The sequence below is a fragment of the Cotesia typhae genome, unplaced genomic scaffold, assembly GCF_013202065.1.
Source record: "Cotesia typhae breed Kobodo isofemale line unplaced genomic scaffold, CoteBio_Ctyphae contig_20, whole genome shotgun sequence".
NCBI lineage: Eukaryota > Metazoa > Arthropoda > Insecta > Hymenoptera > Braconidae > Cotesia > Cotesia typhae.
This window is the reverse complement of record NW_027423725.1, coordinates 4,679,087-4,696,953: the sequence shown is the minus strand read 5'-3', so window position 1 is coordinate 4,696,953 and position 17,867 is coordinate 4,679,087. Positions and strand designations below refer to the sequence as shown.

At 33.8% G+C, this 17,867-nt stretch overlaps 1 protein-coding gene across 4 annotated transcripts in view; it reads left to right on the top strand.

Annotated features, from left to right (window-relative positions):
* Window positions 1-17,867, top strand: part of LOC141538161 (uncharacterized) — a 79,867-nt gene that overhangs the window by 47,257 nt on the left and 14,743 nt on the right. Inside the window, exon 9 of one of the 4 annotated variants that reach the window (XM_074259515.1) lies at window positions 1,285-2,264. The exons of the other annotated variants lie outside the window; for them this stretch is intronic. The gene's annotated coding sequence lies outside the window, so the exon portion shown is untranslated. Of the gene's footprint in view, window positions 1-1,284; window positions 2,265-17,867 lie in introns of those variants that run through there. 4 annotated transcript variants of the gene reach the window in all.

The window sequence follows — 17,867 nt, the reverse complement described above, 5'->3', positions numbered from 1 at the left end:
GTTACCCGAAAAATTAAAAACTAATATTTTAAAAAATTACGGAAACTAGGAATCTTACTGGTAATTTGTATAGATGATCTATTAATTTTGGGTAATACTTATGACTCTTGCTCAAGCAATACAAAAATCGCGGTACGTCTCCTTGAGACTTTAGGGTTTGTGATTAACTTTAAAAAAAGTAATTTAATCCCAACGCAAACTTGTCAATATTTAGGTTTTATATTAAATTCTCGCGATCTCTCATTAGAATTAACAGAAAAGAAGAAAGAACGAATATTAAATTTATTGGAAAAATTTAGAGAGAATAAATGGTATAAGATTCGAGATGTAGCTCAGTTATTAGGAGTCTTGACAGCAGCAAGTCCTGCTGTTGCTTATAGTCAAATGTACAGCAAGAGGCTAGAACGAGAAAAATTTCTTGCTCTTGTGTTTAATGACAATGATTTTGAAGGCAAAATGGTTTTAAAAGATTTCCTAATTAAAGATTTACTATGGTGGAAAAAGAACATAGCTATAGGGATAAATCCCTTCCGAACACATAACTATGTTGTGGAAATCTTCTCGGATTCATCCCTAACCGGATGGGGAGCGCACTCAAATGATCGCAGTACTTACGGGTTTTGGAGTGCAAAAGAAAGAAAACATCATATTAATTACCTAGAACTTTTAGCAGCCTTTTTTGCCTTAAAATCATTTGCAAGTAAGCTATCTAATTGCGAAATTTTGTTAAAGTTAGACAATACAACAGCGTTAGCATATGTTAACAAAATGGGTGGAGTAAAATTCCCGCACCTCGGTGAACTGGCGCGTGAAATATGGCAATGGTGTGAAGGTAAAAAATTGTGGATCACTGCCGCATATATACCTTCAAAAGAAAATTATGAAGCTGATAAAGCCTCTCGACAAAACAATATAGATTCCGAATGGGAATTATCGAGAGAGATATATTTGACAAAATTTTTAACAAGTTCGGACCTTTCTCGGTGGATCTTTTCGCGTCAAGGCTAAACAAAAAATGTACGCGGTTTTATTCTAGATTTCCGGATCCAGGGGCCACAGTAATTGATGCATTTACAGTGTCTTGGGATAAGGAAAGATTCTATGCATTCCCACCATTTGCTGTAATTTTACGATGTTTACAAAAATCAAACGAAACAAAGCAGAGGGTATTCTAGTTGTTCTAAAATGGCTAACTCAACCATGGTACCCTCTCTTTATGTCTCTTTTAAAAGAAGAACCTATGGTTATTAAACCAGCACAAAACTTACTATTATCTCCTTGCAGAACCAAGACACACCCATTAGCAAGCAGTCTCTCCCTGGTGGTCGGGAGCTTATCCGGACGGCTTTCCTGAGGAAAGGACTAAATGAAAAATCAGCTGAAATAATGGCGGATTCAATCGCAAGCTCATGAAGCAATACCAAAGTACCTTTAAACTATGGATAGATTTTACATAGAATTTTGATAGATTTTTGATAGAAAAAGATTTGAAGAGGGAGCCAACTACAGTACATTGAACACCACCAGATCAGCAATAGCTCTTATTTCAGGTTCAGATTTATCATCAGATGGGCTTCTCTCAAGATTTTTGAAAGGGGTTTACAGGAAAAAACCTACTAAACCACGTCATTCAAGCACATGGGACGTTTCACCAGTGCTGGAATATTTAAAGAAGTTGCATCCACTCAAAAACTTAAAATTAAAAGAAGCAGCCGAAAAAATAACAATTTTATTAGCTTTAACGACTGCTCATAGACTTCAAACGTTGGCATTAATTAATATTGAAAATATCAAGGTATCAGCTACAGGAATGACAGTAAAAATTCCAGATATAATAAAAACGTCCAAGCCAGGCTCGAATCAACCAGAACTCATGCTCCCCTTCTTCAAAGACAACCCTAGTATTTGCACAGCATCAGTCATATAAGAATATTTAGAATATATGAAAAATCTAAGGTCAGATAATAACAAAATGTTGCTCATTTCGACAATAAAGCCCTACGGACCGGCAAGCCCTCAAACATTGGGGCACTGGATAAAATCGATCTTACAGAAGGCAGTAGTGGGCACAAATCAGTTTTCTGCATCCAGCACTAGACATGCAGCAGTTTCAGCAGCTTATCAAAATGGCGTAAGTATCGATACATTACGACGGACTGCTGGCAAATCGGAAAACACCCAGACCTTCGCGAAATTCTATAACAGACCGATTCAATCATCAGAGAAGCTTGCACATGTTATTTTAAAACAATAATTAATGTAAAGTGTTTGATGATAAATAAATGGATAAATTGTGTTGTCATTCTTGCTCTAAACATCTACATGTTAACATCATCGAGAACGAGACTCGTAATATAATTGTACGATCAAACGAGCCCGCCGAAGGCGGGCGAAGTTCGATCAAAATTATATGGAGTCTCGTTCGAAGATGATCCATTTCCCAACCCAAAAGTCAGGGACGGTAGTACCCAACCCGGATCATCTCAAACTAACAAGGTAAGGAAGAAGACAACACAAAAATGAAAAAATAAGAAAACTCTAAACAAATGAGAACATAGAATATAGCTGTCGAAGTGGCCCAGACAGGGGCGCCACAAGCGGGAGCGGTAAATTTGAATTCAAATACTCTAAAAAGTTGTGGAATCTTAAGGCAGTAGACACTACTACATGTTAACATCATCTTCGAACGAGACTCTTCATATAATTTCGATCGAACTTCAAGCACTTTCTTCAAGCATTCGTACTTTTCCAGCACCCAAACGGGACTAGGGGTAAGTAGGGCCGGAAAGGGTTGCTTTTCAAGCACCCAAACGGGACTAGGTGTAAGTAAGGCCGGAAAGGGTGGCTTTTCAAGCACCATAACGGGTCTAGGGGTGAGTAGGGCCGGAAAGGGTGACTTTTCAAGCACCCAAATCGAGACTAAGGAAAATAGGGTCGTGATTTGGTATGTAACCGTCGGTACAGTAGGAATACTACTCTGTAAAGGTAGTAGACAGAGTTTGGCCACCAGGTGGCACCAAAAACGAGAAACAAACGGTGTGTGCGGGTTATGTTCGAATATTGTTTAATTTTGACATAAAGTTTGTATATATTATCACTCAAGTTTTTGATATTTGTTGTTTTAAATAAATTAAATAGTGTATCAATTATATTCAGGCTCAAATTTCATTTATAAATTATATAAGCTATCCCTAAAAAGACCCTGGACTCCGGTGAGATTTCATTCGAGCTAGGGGATATAGATATCTGGGTAAGCCTTGACTGAATCACAACACCGGTTAAAAAATCATTCTTTAGGGCCCGGAAAAAAATCTGTTACAAAATATCCAGCTAATATTATTAAAAAAATTTTTTTTCCCAAATCTTTCATTTTAGTTGTTTTTGTATTCATATATTGCGTTTGGTAGCTTGGCTAAAAATTTTTTAACATAGATTGTTTAAAAATTTTTTATAAACAAATAGACAAATTGAAAATTTTTGAACAATTTTTTTGTCATTTTATTGTCTTAGTAAAATAATGATTTTTAAAAAAAAATTTTTCAATTGTTTATAATTGTTTTTTTCATTTATCCACCATTTAAATTATTTATTAAGAAATCATTTTTGGAACGAAATTCCTTTCGGCAGGCTTAGAGGAGATAGGGATTTTGCTGGGGGACCTAAGTGAAAAAAATGTGATGGTAAAACCGTAAGAAAAAAAAGCGTTAAATGAGCCGTGCGCAGGCGCTGCAGTCGTATACACAGCGAGTAGTGTATAATATCTTATCTTTTTCCCTCTTTCTTTTCGTTCTCTCATTTCTTCTCTCTCCATTACCACTCCACCCCGCCAATGCTAGTATATCGCGTGCTTAAAGGTAAAAGGGCTTATAGCTAAGGGTTAATAGGGATTTGTGGTGTATAGAAGGGCGCATAGAAAAAAATTTTTTTTTGCCATTCGTTTTAAAATTGTTTGAAACGTAAAAATCTGTGAAAAAAAAAGTTGGTATCCTAAAGCTGAAAGCGCGTATCTCAAGATATACGCCCTTTTAGCTTTGAGAAAAGTACTACTTAATGGTAAAAAGGCGCATAAAAAAAATTGTAGTTTTGATAACAAATGTTACATAATAGTTTCAGAAGACGAGTTATGCTCAAATAACAGCACCATTTACAAAGTTTAATATAAACAAATAGAAAATAAATCAATCAAAAACAAATTACGTAAAAATTAAGTAAAAAAAAAAATCACAATGACAGTTAACATTCAAATATTTTGAAATTTCCCGCTTTTTTTAAGCATTGTAATATTTTAAAATTATAACATTTGAATATTTTAAAATTTTTTATTTTTCTTCAAACATTATAATTTCATGATAATTGTTCATATCTTTAAATTTTATAATAACTATTTCTTAAAATAAAAAGCGAGAAAATAATCACGCGTACCTTATTGTTTTTTGGATATATTTACTTTAGTAACTTTAAAAAATTGTACAGTTGAGGTTTTACGCCGGTACTACTACAGAAAGTTTTTTTCACATTTTTAAACTACAAATATGTTCCTTTGTAAACCGGGCCGAAAAAAAAATATACGCCCTTTCACCTTTAGATCACCAAAATTTTGAATTCTTAAAAGTAAAAGAGCGTATAATTAAAGACATACGCCCTTTTACCTTTCAAAATTTTTTTTCAATGTTAAGTATAGAATGTGTCTACTACTTAATTGGCAATAAAAAAAAAAAATATGCGCCCTTTTACCTTTAGGCACGCGATATACCCATGAATTTATGAACTCATATTTCAATGTTATTTTATGTTGTCAAACAAAAATAAAGAGACATATTTTGTTATTTTAGTTGATAATGTGAATTACGATTTTTTTTTATTTTACGTAATTTATTTTATTATTTCCTAAAATACTGAATTTCCTAAATACTTTCCTGTACTTAAATAAAAACTAATCAGCAAAATTTACGAGAAAAAAATCAAGAAAACCTACATATAATTGAGCACGATTTTTTTTTTGCATATTGTGTCGATTCTACATTAGCCGAAGGAACTTCGTTCCTACCTGGTGTCCCACGACACCACATAATTTTTTTTTTAAAAATCATCATTTACAATTCTCAATTTAATTATGAAAATAAATGTTTTTTTATTTGAATTTTCATTGTTTATTTTATAAACAAATTTCCATTTTCATTATATTTTTTTCCGTAGCTTTAAAAGCGTTTACAAAATTTTATTAAAACTCAAGTCTCCGAAAAATTTGTTAATTAACAATTGAATAACATAAACAAAAATTAAGCTATAAAATTTTTTTCTGCGGGACTATATTCCTTCAAGTGTCTAGATGGGATTATAATTTATTCAGATTTTTAAATTAATATTGAATGTTCTAAAAAAATTATTTTGTGTTGCATACCTTGCTTGGCGGACACGCCTAGGCTCCGAAACGGCCGCGCGGAGCCCAACTTTCAACGTTAAATTAAAATTATAAATAATGGAGCTACAACTCTAGAAGTCGAGACTTATTTTACTAAAATTTTCTCCTCTTTTAGAATCTTTTTTCAAATTTCAAATATCTTTTATATTTTTGAAGTTATAGCAACAAAATGGAGACTACCCTTTTTCCACTTCGTTTTTTGTTCATAACAAATGAAATTTTAAATAGCGGATAAATTAAAAAATACCCATTTCTCAGAATTAAATTCCGAATCCAATGTGCCAATCGCCATATTTTTAAGATTGGTATTAAGATTTTTCGCAGAAAACTCACTTCTCGACTAGACTAATGGTATACTCCTGTGGTTTTGGGGTAGATCTCTTAGAGTAACGTGAGGATCCGCGGGACAGCGTGCGCTGTGTGGACAACGTGTGTAGTAACGTGAGGGTCCAGCACAGTGACATGAGGGTCCGTGGGACAGCATGAACTAAGATAGAGTAGCGTGAGGGTCTAGTGGACAGCGGGCACTACAGCGACGTGAGGGTCAGTTAGACAGCACGAAATATAACCGTATGAGAGTTGTGAGTGAATGAGATTATCCTTTGAATTTTTACATATTGTTAAATTGGCCTTTATCTCATTTGTAAAAAGGAATGGATAAATATATAATTTTGTAAAACGAATTTTCTGTGTTTAAATTTTGATTCCTTTCAGCAATCTCTCACGATCCTGACCTATAACTCCATGTTCTGGTCCAGTTCTGGATACTGAGTCCAAAAATCCAGTGGCGCCCTTAATAAATAAAAGGGTTGACCAACGAGCAAACGACATTCCGTTTCACTCTCGAACAAAAAATCGAAAATTTGCACAAGTAAGAGGAGATAAGCGAGCAGCAATGAAAAAAACTTTGAAAATATCTTCACTTCGAGATGTTTACTATAAAGACATCGAAATAACCAATGAAGATATGTATTTGAGAGGAAATACAGGAGAAGTAAAAACATGAATTTTTATTATAAAATTTGCTCAGAAGACAAACAACAAAAAAATCAGACGAGTATTGTACAAAATATCATGACAAAGTCGAATTATACGTAAATTTAGGTAAGGAAAGTGATTCTCCAATGCCAAGTATTGGGTGCCATTGAAGATAAATATGTATAATAAAAGTCAACTAAACATTGTTGATGCATCTTCTCTGCCTGTAGTTCTGTACGTATGTGCAACGTTGGCTGGCTGTGTCATTCCACAATTTTTAGGAATTGGTGATATTTTTACTACGCCTTGCTGTACGTAGGTACAAAAGCAAAAATGCCTATCGCAGAATTGGTCACTATGGATAATCGAGAAAAGTCTTTGTGTCAATTCTGGATAGAATTTAAGACATTTGTATTCGAAGAGAACGTAGATGCCCCTATTTTAATATATTGATTATTGATTGGAAGTGGCAGTTGATTCAGAGTATAGTGGAGGCATGGAATAAACAATCTGTCATAAAATATGTAGAGGATGTATATAAATATATAACGCATGTAGATCCTTTACCAAATATGTCGATAATCATGTGTTGTAGTGATTCAGTTATGAGAAAGATATCAGTGGACTTAGATTGTGACAGGGAATTTAAATTCCCGCGCGGGGTTTGTGTCACTGTTATCTTGTCTCGGTGTGTAGGGACTACTCCGTACCTTCTGAGCGTGAGTAGCTAGTTGTAAGACTCGTCACCTGGTCGTACGGGTCGCTAAGTCCCCACCGCTGTTCCCCAGAAAATCTAAGCGGGAACGAGATAATGGGAAAATTCGAGAACCTGAGAGAGAGGTTATAAAAGAGCCGGCGAAGACCAAAACAGCACCTTTTGGCGGACGAGACTTGTGGTTGTACAGTGCTCAGTGACTAACCATCAAAATAAACAGATAATTTGTACGAGAGAAAATTGAGATCGAGGAGACGAAGAAAGGAATTTACGGACTCGAGAAGCTGAAGGAAGTTGCTGTTCACAAAATTTTACTTGCTCTTGGACAAACCCCATCGTTGACAGAATTAATTGGAACTTCAGGTAAATTGGTTATTCAGGCCATTCTAATCGTCATTAGGCCGAATTAACCAATCTAAGTTTTTATTGAGAATAAATATAATCGTCTCGTGTAGTCTTTACGTATTAGCAAATTCCAATCGAGTTAAGTTCGTCAAGGTCACTTAGTAGTTAAGACAATAGAACTTAAGACATTTATCAATTAACTGGAAAATAAGAAAATAAATATATTCAATTCGGTCTTTTGTTTATCATTTTCAAAAAATTATTTAAAAATTAGTTCAGAAAATTTGATAATAAATTTGAATAAGTACGTAGTTTAGGATAAAGGTCATTTATAGTTATGTGTTAAATTTTTGGCAATTGTGGAAGGATAAATTTAGGCCGTTTGGCTAAATTGAATGAAGCAATTTTAATTATTGAGTTGAGGAAATTTTGGGAATTAAGAAATTATTAAAGAAAAAATTGTCAGAAGATATTTAGTGAAATTTGGTGAAATTTAGTTGAAGAATTTTGGTTGAGAAATTTGGAAAAGTAATTCTGTAGATTCTGTGATTAGGATTGTATTGAAATGAATAAATTAGGAAAATCGACAAGTGATAAATTTTGGGAATTTGAAAATTTTGTATTAAGAATTGTAGGAAAAATTTAATTGTTAATTGGAATTAAAATTGAGAGAATTAGCACATTGAATAAAAGTTAGAGAATTTGAGTTAGCGTCCGGTGGACGAGGTAGTAGATAAGTAAGGAAAATGATAGAGTAAGGAATCCGTCAGGTTGACATAAAAATTAGGTTTTAATTGAGAATCCGTCAGGTTGACGTGAAATTTGGTTTAATTGATATGCCGTCAGGTTGACGAGGAAAATTTAGAATTAAGATTCCGTCGGAGTGACGAGGTCGGAGAAGCAGTTATTTAGGGATAAGATAAATTGGCAAGGGCCATTTAGCGTAGGTGAGAGGTTCTCACATTTAAGTTAGTTTATAAGGAAATTTGTTAAGTTTGAAATTTAAATTGAATAAATCATTTATATTTTTCTAATAATTTCTCTCAGTTTTATTCGCAGCCTTTCTCGGACTTCTCACGACCCTGTCCTTTCCTTCTCATGGTCCTCCGATTTCTGGGACACCGTGTCTAAAATCCCAGTGGCGCCCTTTCTAAAGAAGAAAGGGGTAGCTAACTGGACCTGGGCTAAACCCCATGGTTACAAGATCGATATTCTCTGAACGCAAAGGCACACGTTTTTTACTTAAAAAGTATAACCCTGTTATCTCTGTGTCGAGATTTGGAAAAAATAGAAGCAATAATCAATGATTTGTACAAAATAATGCTGTACAAAAGTGAAGAAAAAATAGGACAAAACGTAATAATAATTGAGAACCAAATAAAGGAAAACAAATTAATGATTGAAGAGATTGTAGCAAGAGCTAGTGAATTATCAGTTGGTGGGAAAGAACTCCGAAACAACATCAGAATATTAAATAAATATGAAAGTGATTGTCCAGATGAAATAAAATCTCCTTTTCACAAAAAAAAAACAAATCCAAATTGGATCGCAAGAAAAACAGCTGTAAATTATGAAGAAGAACAAATCGACGAAGTAAGTAATGCTTTGTATGCACCTGATGTGGGTGAATATTTAATGAAACATTTTGTTCCATGGTTACCAGTTGTTACAAAAATCTTACAAGGTCCATCAAAATTAAATATGTCGTTGGGTGTAAGCAGGTTTGGAAATGATTACATATATGAATATGACCACTCGATACTAAAAGGTTTTAATAAATGGACAGTAACCAATTGATGTAAGATTTTAATAGAGAATGTTAAATTCCGAGTAAATGAAAATCGACTATCACTAAGAGAAGAAAATCTCGAAATCGAAATCAGTGAAACATTAATGGATCCTGAACCTGCGTCTAATCCATTAGTGCATGCACCGTGGGGCCAAAAAGTATCAGATATTAAAAAACAACAAAGAAAAAAGAGAAAAATAACTTACAAGGAAGGAAAAGACTTGATCCCAAAGAAACAAAATAAGACTACTGATGAAAGTAGAACAATTACCAAGGAAGCAAATAGTAGACAGAAAATAACATCAAAAAAAAAAATCAAATGAATGTAAAAAGACGAAAAATGTCACAAAAAAAAGTAAACCTCATGATCCAGATAACGAATCAGTAGAATCGTCTAATTCCGAAATTCTTGAAAAAGAAAAAATTATTACACAACAACGCCGCAAGAAATATTCTAATGTTAGACAAATACTACATCCATTAGATGATGAAAGTAGTAATGAAGGAAATGTTAATGATTCTACGAAGAAAACAACTAATACCACGAGAGGAGAGGGCTTCATACCACTGGAGCAGAAAAAAAAATTATTGAATCTAAGCAAGTAATGATAAGCTCCTCTGATTCTGAAGATTCTGAAAATCCACTAGATCAAACCTTACAATGCCCAAAAAAAGATTCTTCGAATACAAAAATGGTAAATTTATCAGATAAAACAAATAAAGTTGAAGATCTTGAAAGTAGTTGTGAAAATAACGATAACACTGTAACTAACAATTTTGGCAACAACGAAGTCATTGCAAAAGACAGTGTCGACAGTTCGTGTAAAAAAGTAAAAAATAAACAAATTGTAACGGAGTACACGGGGCCTTCCTTATCCGAAGAAGGTCTCCGATCCGTACACTAGTAATTATCGACCGTTTCCCTAGAGCGCTGTGCTCTGAAGTACTCGCGCCAGTAGGTATAAGTTAGTAAGTAAGTCCCATGGTGGAAGCGCCGGCGCCGAGAGAGAGAGAGAGAGTGGCAAAAAATAGAGTGAAGAAAGAAACGAACTAACAAAAATTGGAAATTTTATTGTAATCGAACTGTCGAAGTCAACACCTCGCGAAGAATTCAAATCAGGTAATTATTTTTAATTCGCTCGCTCTAAGTGGAACGAGGCGATGAGAACTTGACAAATTTAATGCCTGCTAGGCCAATATGCCAGCTCGCTTAGATTTGATTAAATTGTAACAAATTTCTAATGCCAACTTGCTGTTACCGGGAATAAATATCTGAGGAGAATAGAACACGACGAGGTGACCTGGATATTGCCGCAAAATTGAGAACCTCACCGAGGACAAATTGTACGCAGAGAATTTCAACAAGGAGTCGCAGCGAAAAAGGAATTGCTGATAAAAAGCTAAGGAAAGCAAAAGAACTCCAGGTACAATTATCATGTCTGATTAATTTCTCGGATTCGCGGCGTCAGCCAGGTCTTATGTCGGCTGAAGGTCATCGCCATTTCGCGTTCGGTCACAATCACGAATTTTACAAATTAAAAATTAAATTTAGAATTAAGATTAGAAAAATTATAAAACAATTAATTAATAATAGGGTGGTCGTTAAAAATTAAATTTCTTGAGGCGCCCCTAAAAAGCATCTTTTTATGAAAAAGACTAAGAAAATTTTTTATAATTTTTTTAATCCAAGACAACTCGTGCCTCAAGCCGAATTAAATTTTTGGGTCTAATAATGTTTTTTGAGGATTTATAATAATCAATACAATTTCATACAAAATACGAACAATCAGAGAATCCAAATTCATGAGAATACGATAGTTAATGAAAATTACAATAAATATTCCGAACTGTAAGGTCTGTTTATCAAAAAAATTGATGATATTTTAATTAATATTTTTATTTTATGACAAAATTTATACAAATTTAATTTTAATCTTTAGTTTTCATCATTCCATTCTTTAAGTAAACTTTCTTTCGTTGTCTTGATGCCTTTGCTTCTGTAATCATCTAAAATTTGAATGAGGAATTGCTTTTGTTTTTCATCTTTTGTAAATAAATCGTTGTACTCTTGCATTAGTTTAACACCTCGTTCTGCAACATCGTTAACGACTGATAAATTTGTTACAGCCTTCAAACTATCTTGATAATTAGAGTCTTCTAACCATTTTTCACAATTTTTAGTCAACCAGCTCGTATTGAGTCCAAGTTTATGGAAAAAATTAATAGACGTTGCATTAATAAACTAATCTTTGGTCAAACAATTTTGAGATATCCGCACGAGATACTACAGCCTTCCTAAGAACTTGTTCATTATTGTTTAATAAATCAGATTCATCTGCATTTTGTGAGAATTCAATGACTTTTTAACCATTTTCTGTTTCGTTTCCGTATCTACATCATTATTGAATAAAGCCAATAAACAATTTTCAGGATTCAGATACCACAAATGGTTTAAAATTTTACCTAAAGCACTCTCGTATATTTTTAACTTCCCGCTAAAAATCTCAGATTTTCAAAAATCGGGAAGTTATTGTTTTCACCCCGTTTTGCAAAAATCGAGTTTTCATCAGATCTCGACGTTTGAAGGTCACAGGACGCTTCCCTGACTACCCCCGCGATGTTGTCACTATGTATGTATGTATGTACGTGTGTATGTATGTACGTGCGCGCGCGTGTGTGTGTGTGTGTGTTTGTTTGTGTGTAACTCTTTTATAACTTTTGAACGGCTTGACCGATTTCATCGCAGTTGGTGCCGATATTTGACCATTAATTCAACCGCATAGAACTAGCAAAAAACTAGCATAAAACTAGCTCATTACGGTAAATTCACCGTTTCATTATAGTAATCCGATGTAACAAAATAGGTGGATTCACCCAGAATAATCAGTATTAAGCTCGTAAAATGTTCGCGTATATGATAATATTGAAAAAAAAAAAAAAAATCAGTGTTAAATCACATCGCCTAGACCGGGAATCGAACTTGGATCATCTGATCGAGAGTCAAGAGATTTTCCTGTAATGCTATCCCACAAACGTGAATTATAAATGTCTTTGAATCACCATATATTTTACGGAGACTTGATGTTGTTTCGATAATTATTTCTATTTCACGAATTCTAAATAATAACTCATTCTCCGAATTTGACACCCAAAATCAATGCATTAAATTTTATTAACTATAAAGAAATCTTTCTTGAACTTTATGAGTTTATGTTAAATTTAAGATTTCATGAAAAAAAAAAATCTTGAAATTTTACAAAAATTTATAAAAAGTATTATTTTGGATAATGTCAAAAATTCTAGTGACTGAATTTTTTTTCATATTATTTTTTATTAACTATTTATTTGTATTTTATTGGCCTTATATATTATTTTATAGAATTTTTTTATAATTACAAATCAAACTTATATTCACTCAGCCATTTATAAAATTTCTACTTTACCGTCACTATCTTCTTTACCGCCATAATATATATCCTGGTTACCAGACATGGGCCAGACTTGAAAATCAACTGTGGCTGATTTCTGGTAGCTACCAGACGTTACCATTCCAGACTTAAGCCAAGACTGGGCCAATTCGGGTTTACAAGCCTGGCCCAAAGTTGTACATAGTTGGGCCAAGCCTGGGCTTGCCATACTTTCCTACATTGGTACCGGGAACAAATAAAATCATTTCATGAGAATCATATACATATTGAAACTTACCGCATCGCTTTTGAGACGTTCAGTAGAATCTACTTTCAAATCGTAAATATCCATTCTAGTTCCTCTCACAATCGTGAAAATGAAACAACATGAAATAATTTTTTGCCACATAGTTGATTTTAAAACGATCTAATTGCGTTTCATTAAATAAATTTTCTTCACTACTGTAAGCGAAAGTAACAGTCGAGCTCAAATATTTCTAAAAGTTGTAAAATTCTGCTTGTCAATTGGAACGACTGCTCTCTTCAAGAGTTAAGTACTTAGTGATCCAGGAAGCTCATAAAATTACAGCTAAAATACAAAGTTTCCATGACAACATTTGTTGTTGCGAATTGAAAAAATCTATATTTCCCGGGATATTTGCTGCGTTAAGCTTTAAGTCACGAGCCATTAGTTGATTAAACTGTTTACTGCTTGCACGTCACACTCTTTCTACCACTTATTAATTAAGTGTCGCGAGCGATATCCAGGCCGTTTATTGACAATGTATTTTAAATCTAGATCATAACACACTTTTTTGCATGCTAAGCTCAAAACTTGATTACCCAGGTAAAAAAATTTAAACCGCTTAAATAAATTGCGGAATTACACTAGAAGTCGTATAAAATCAAGAAAAATAGTTATAATTTCCCATGTAGGAAAGTATGGCAATCCTAGGCTTGGTCCAACTATGTACAACTCTGGATCAGACTTGAAAACCAGAGTTGGCTTGGTTTAAGTCTGGAATGATAACGCTGGCCCATGCCTGGCTACCTGCAGGACTGGCCCATGCCTGGTTACTAGGGTTGAGCCACGGTTGATTTTTAAATCCGGCCCATGCCTACTAACCAGAACTAGGCCATAGATAACTTTTAAGTTTGGCCCATGCCATTTGATAAAAAATCATAAAAACAGAATTTTTTAAGTGTTACCAGTAGATTTTATAGAAATCTAACTATTGGATTGGTCCTCATGACGAAACTTTCAAAAAATTTTGTTATATGTCGACTCAGCTCGTCGAGCTAATTTAGAAAATATATATGGTTCAAAAGTTTATATATGTATATATAAATACATTTGGGTAAACCGATAAAAAAAAATTTTTTTAACTTCCCGCTAAGAAAATCAAAGATATTCATCTTTTCATCAGAATTTTTATCAGATCTCGACGTTTTAAGGCCACAAGAAGCTTCCTTGATGACCCGCGCGATATTGTCACGATGTCCGTGTGTATGTGTTTTTTTAACTTCCCGCTAAGAAAATCTCAGATTTTCAAAAATGGGGAAGTTATTGGTTTTACAAAAATCGAATTCTCATCAGATCTCAACGTTCTGAGATCACAAAAAGCTTCCCTGACTATTCCCGCGATGATGTGTGTGTGTGTGTGTGTGTGTGTGTGTGTGTGTGCTCGAAGAGCTCAAAAGCATCATCAGTGCAATTTTAAGCGCCTAGGTATGAATTTAGCGGGAACTTGCAGGGATGTCCTTCAGGGTTAACCGTTTTCCTAATTTTGTTTTTTTCCAAACAGGCTGAAAAGTTTCTTTTGGGTGTAAAAAAATTACTGTGAAAAGATGTGCGATTAATATAAATATATTGAGATTGTCCTCATCGCATTTTTTTAATTTCCGTAAGAATAACATGGGAAAAATTTTTTTGCTTCTTTTGATTTTTGTACCGTTAAAACGACTGAAACTCAGCAAAACTCTTCAAAAGTCAAATTTTCCCTGTAATTTCGGACTTTCTCAAAGAGTTATTAAGACTTGATAAGACTTATTCAGTTTGACAGGAAAAGAAGAGAATATTTCTTTTCAAAAAAATTACTTATCAGAATTAAAAAAAATTGAAAATAATACTATAAAGAAGAATTAATGCATGTTTTGTAAGAATTTTTTTAAATTAATATTTTCATCACGAAAATACTTTGATGGGCATCGAATCACTCATAGTTGAGCAAGTCAAAACATCAACAGCAAATGAAATGCACTTGCTGTTGGAAACGGATACTACTCAAAGAGTAAATCCAATCGGTATTTAATTTGGACTGTCAAATATTTAAGTGAACTTTCCAGGTAGGAGAGAATTTTCTAACCACACGCCACCTATTAGAAACTAAGAACACTTAAAGATTCTAACTGTAAATTCGTAAAGTCGTCCCGGACAGAAAGTCGCCGTCGCAAATGTTCGGTTTTTTCTCCCACCTTTACAGAAAATGAGGCAACTGATGAGATGTGTCTGATTCCACGGACAAACTTCCTGTAGAAGCAGTAGCAGCGAAACTTGAGGAGGTTTTTTTCGAAAGATAAATTCAATCTTGAAATTTGATTTACCGATACAGCAAAGAGATAAAACAATTGCAAATATATGAAATAATTTAAAGCACTTCTAAGGCACATTTAACTTTAGGCACTTGATATAAAAATTAAAAAGATATAAATATGAATATCGCAAAAATATTGAATTAGAGACTCGCTAAATAGTATAAATCAATTGTATTCTGATAAGAATTTCAATTAGAAACTAGAAAAAATATTTCAATTGATGAAAGCTGTATAGAATTAAAACACATTTTAACGAGTATGAGTCTAATCGCACTGCAAAATAAAGTAATACAAAAAAAATTCTGCAGAGAATTTAAAAATATAAATAAATTTAGCCCCAAAAAAAATTTCTTTACAAAACCGTTATTAATAGAATTTTTTAATCCATTTGAGTTGCCGAGCAATAAAAAATAATTCACCCGTTTATCTTTAGTTAGTGTACCCGTTTAACGCAAAAATGTTGAATAAGGTACTCATTTAGTACCATAAAGTATCTATTCTGCGGAAGAATTTTAATTACAAGATTGAGAGAAATAATTGAAGCGATTAAAGCCTTATGAGATTAAAAAAAAAATCCACCCGTTTATACGCACCCGTTTTCTGTTAATTGGTGCAAGTGTTAATTATGATATTATTTAATTTGGGATTTGTTGAGCAGTGTAAATTAATTTACTTCCTATGAAGTGTTTAACTTTACAATTAAAAATATATTTATTACTCATACCTATACAGCATTACATAAAAAAATGCCACCCGTTGAGACGCACCCGTTTACCTTTATCAGGTGCAAGGGTTAATTAAAAAATTATTTAATTTAGGATTTGTTGAGCAGTGTAAATTAATTTACTTCCTTTGAAATGTTTAACTTTAAAATTATGAATATATTTTTATGACTCATCCCTGTACAGCATGAAACAAAAAAAAAAATCCGCCCGTTTATACGCACCCGATTATCTTTATTAGGTGCAAGGGTTAATTAAAAAATAATTTAATTTAGGATTTGTTGAGCAGTGTAAATTAATGAACTTCTTATTTAATATTTTACTTTACAATTATGAATATATATTTTTTACTCATCCCTGTGCAGCATTAAAAAAAAATCCACCCGTTTAGACGCACCCGTTTACCTTTATTAGGTGCAAATCTATAATATAAAAATGAATCGCAAAATGTGTTGGTAAGCGCATAACTCAACAACGCCTGGACCAATTTGGCCAAATCTTTTTATAAAATGTTCGTTGAAGTTCAAGGATGATTTTTACGGCGAGAAAAATTAAAATTATTGCTGGAAAAACCCTAAAAATAGCCCTTTTCTTTTTCCCATACAAATGATTTGTAACTAAAACGTAGTCAATTTGAGCTTTATTGCTATGGTATAAAGTTCATATTAAATTACAAGCACTCACTGTTGTCTAAGCAATGTAGGTGTGTTCCTAACGTCAAAGATCATATCTTTCAAAACAATGTGCGTGTGTGCGTTGGAACACAGAATACATAGTTGGAGGAGTTTAATGTCGCGTTCCGAAACTCGCGTTTCTTTTGTATTAGTTTCGGCACGTGAGATAATGTTTGATGTCGGTACAAAGGAGATTGACTAAAATGCTCTCATGAGTATACTCAAACTTTAAACATCTATACTTAATATCTAACATGGGTTATTCTCATGGCAATTTCTACTATCGTTCTTATGAACGCGATGTCAATTGGCGGCTGCACATGTGCCCCATGACTTAGCGGGAAGAAGACCGGCAATCCCGGAGCACGAGGCCGGTGGGGACGCCATGAGCGGCAGTTGTACTGGGACTAGTGACTAGTGCAATATACCTGCGTTCTCTCTGACAAAGAAATTATTCCATTGTGTTTTATTATTTGCTAACGTAATTAATTATCAGTTAATTATCAGTTCTCATACTTTAGATAGATCCTGAACCAATTCCTAACTAATCAACTACATATAGAAGAATTACGGAAATTCTCGTTAGTGGAGAGTTTGCGACAATACAAGCACAACACAACAAAATTTTCTCATCGATTCTGGCTCGGTTGTCTCGATACTTCCTGCTAACAAGTTTCGCAACAACCGTAAACCAGATTCTCTCACACATTACGCAGTGAATTCATCTGAAATAGCCACATATGGCACAACTACAGTCAGAGTAAATTTAAATCTACGCAGAGACTTTACGTGGTCTTTTATCATTGCTGATGTATCAACACCAATCTTAGGCACGGACTTCCTGACACATTATAATCTATTGATTGATCTTGGGAACCGTCAGCTCATTGATACAGTTACCCAGCTGTCTACAAAAGGCGAAATAATAGCAATAAAACACTACAATATTTTTACTATCAGCAATGAAATACCTCCTAAATACGCAAAACTACTGGAGCAATACATTGAGATCACCAAGCTACTCACAGGATCGTGTATCAATAAAAACGGTTATGCTCACCGAATTATAACACACGGTTCACCACCAACAGCAAGACCACGTAGACTTGCTGGTGAAAAAGCAGCAGCAGCTAAACAACAAATCAACGAACTCCTCGACGCTGGTATCATCAGACCATCGAGCAGCAAATACGCCAGCCCAATACACTTGGTGCGAAAAA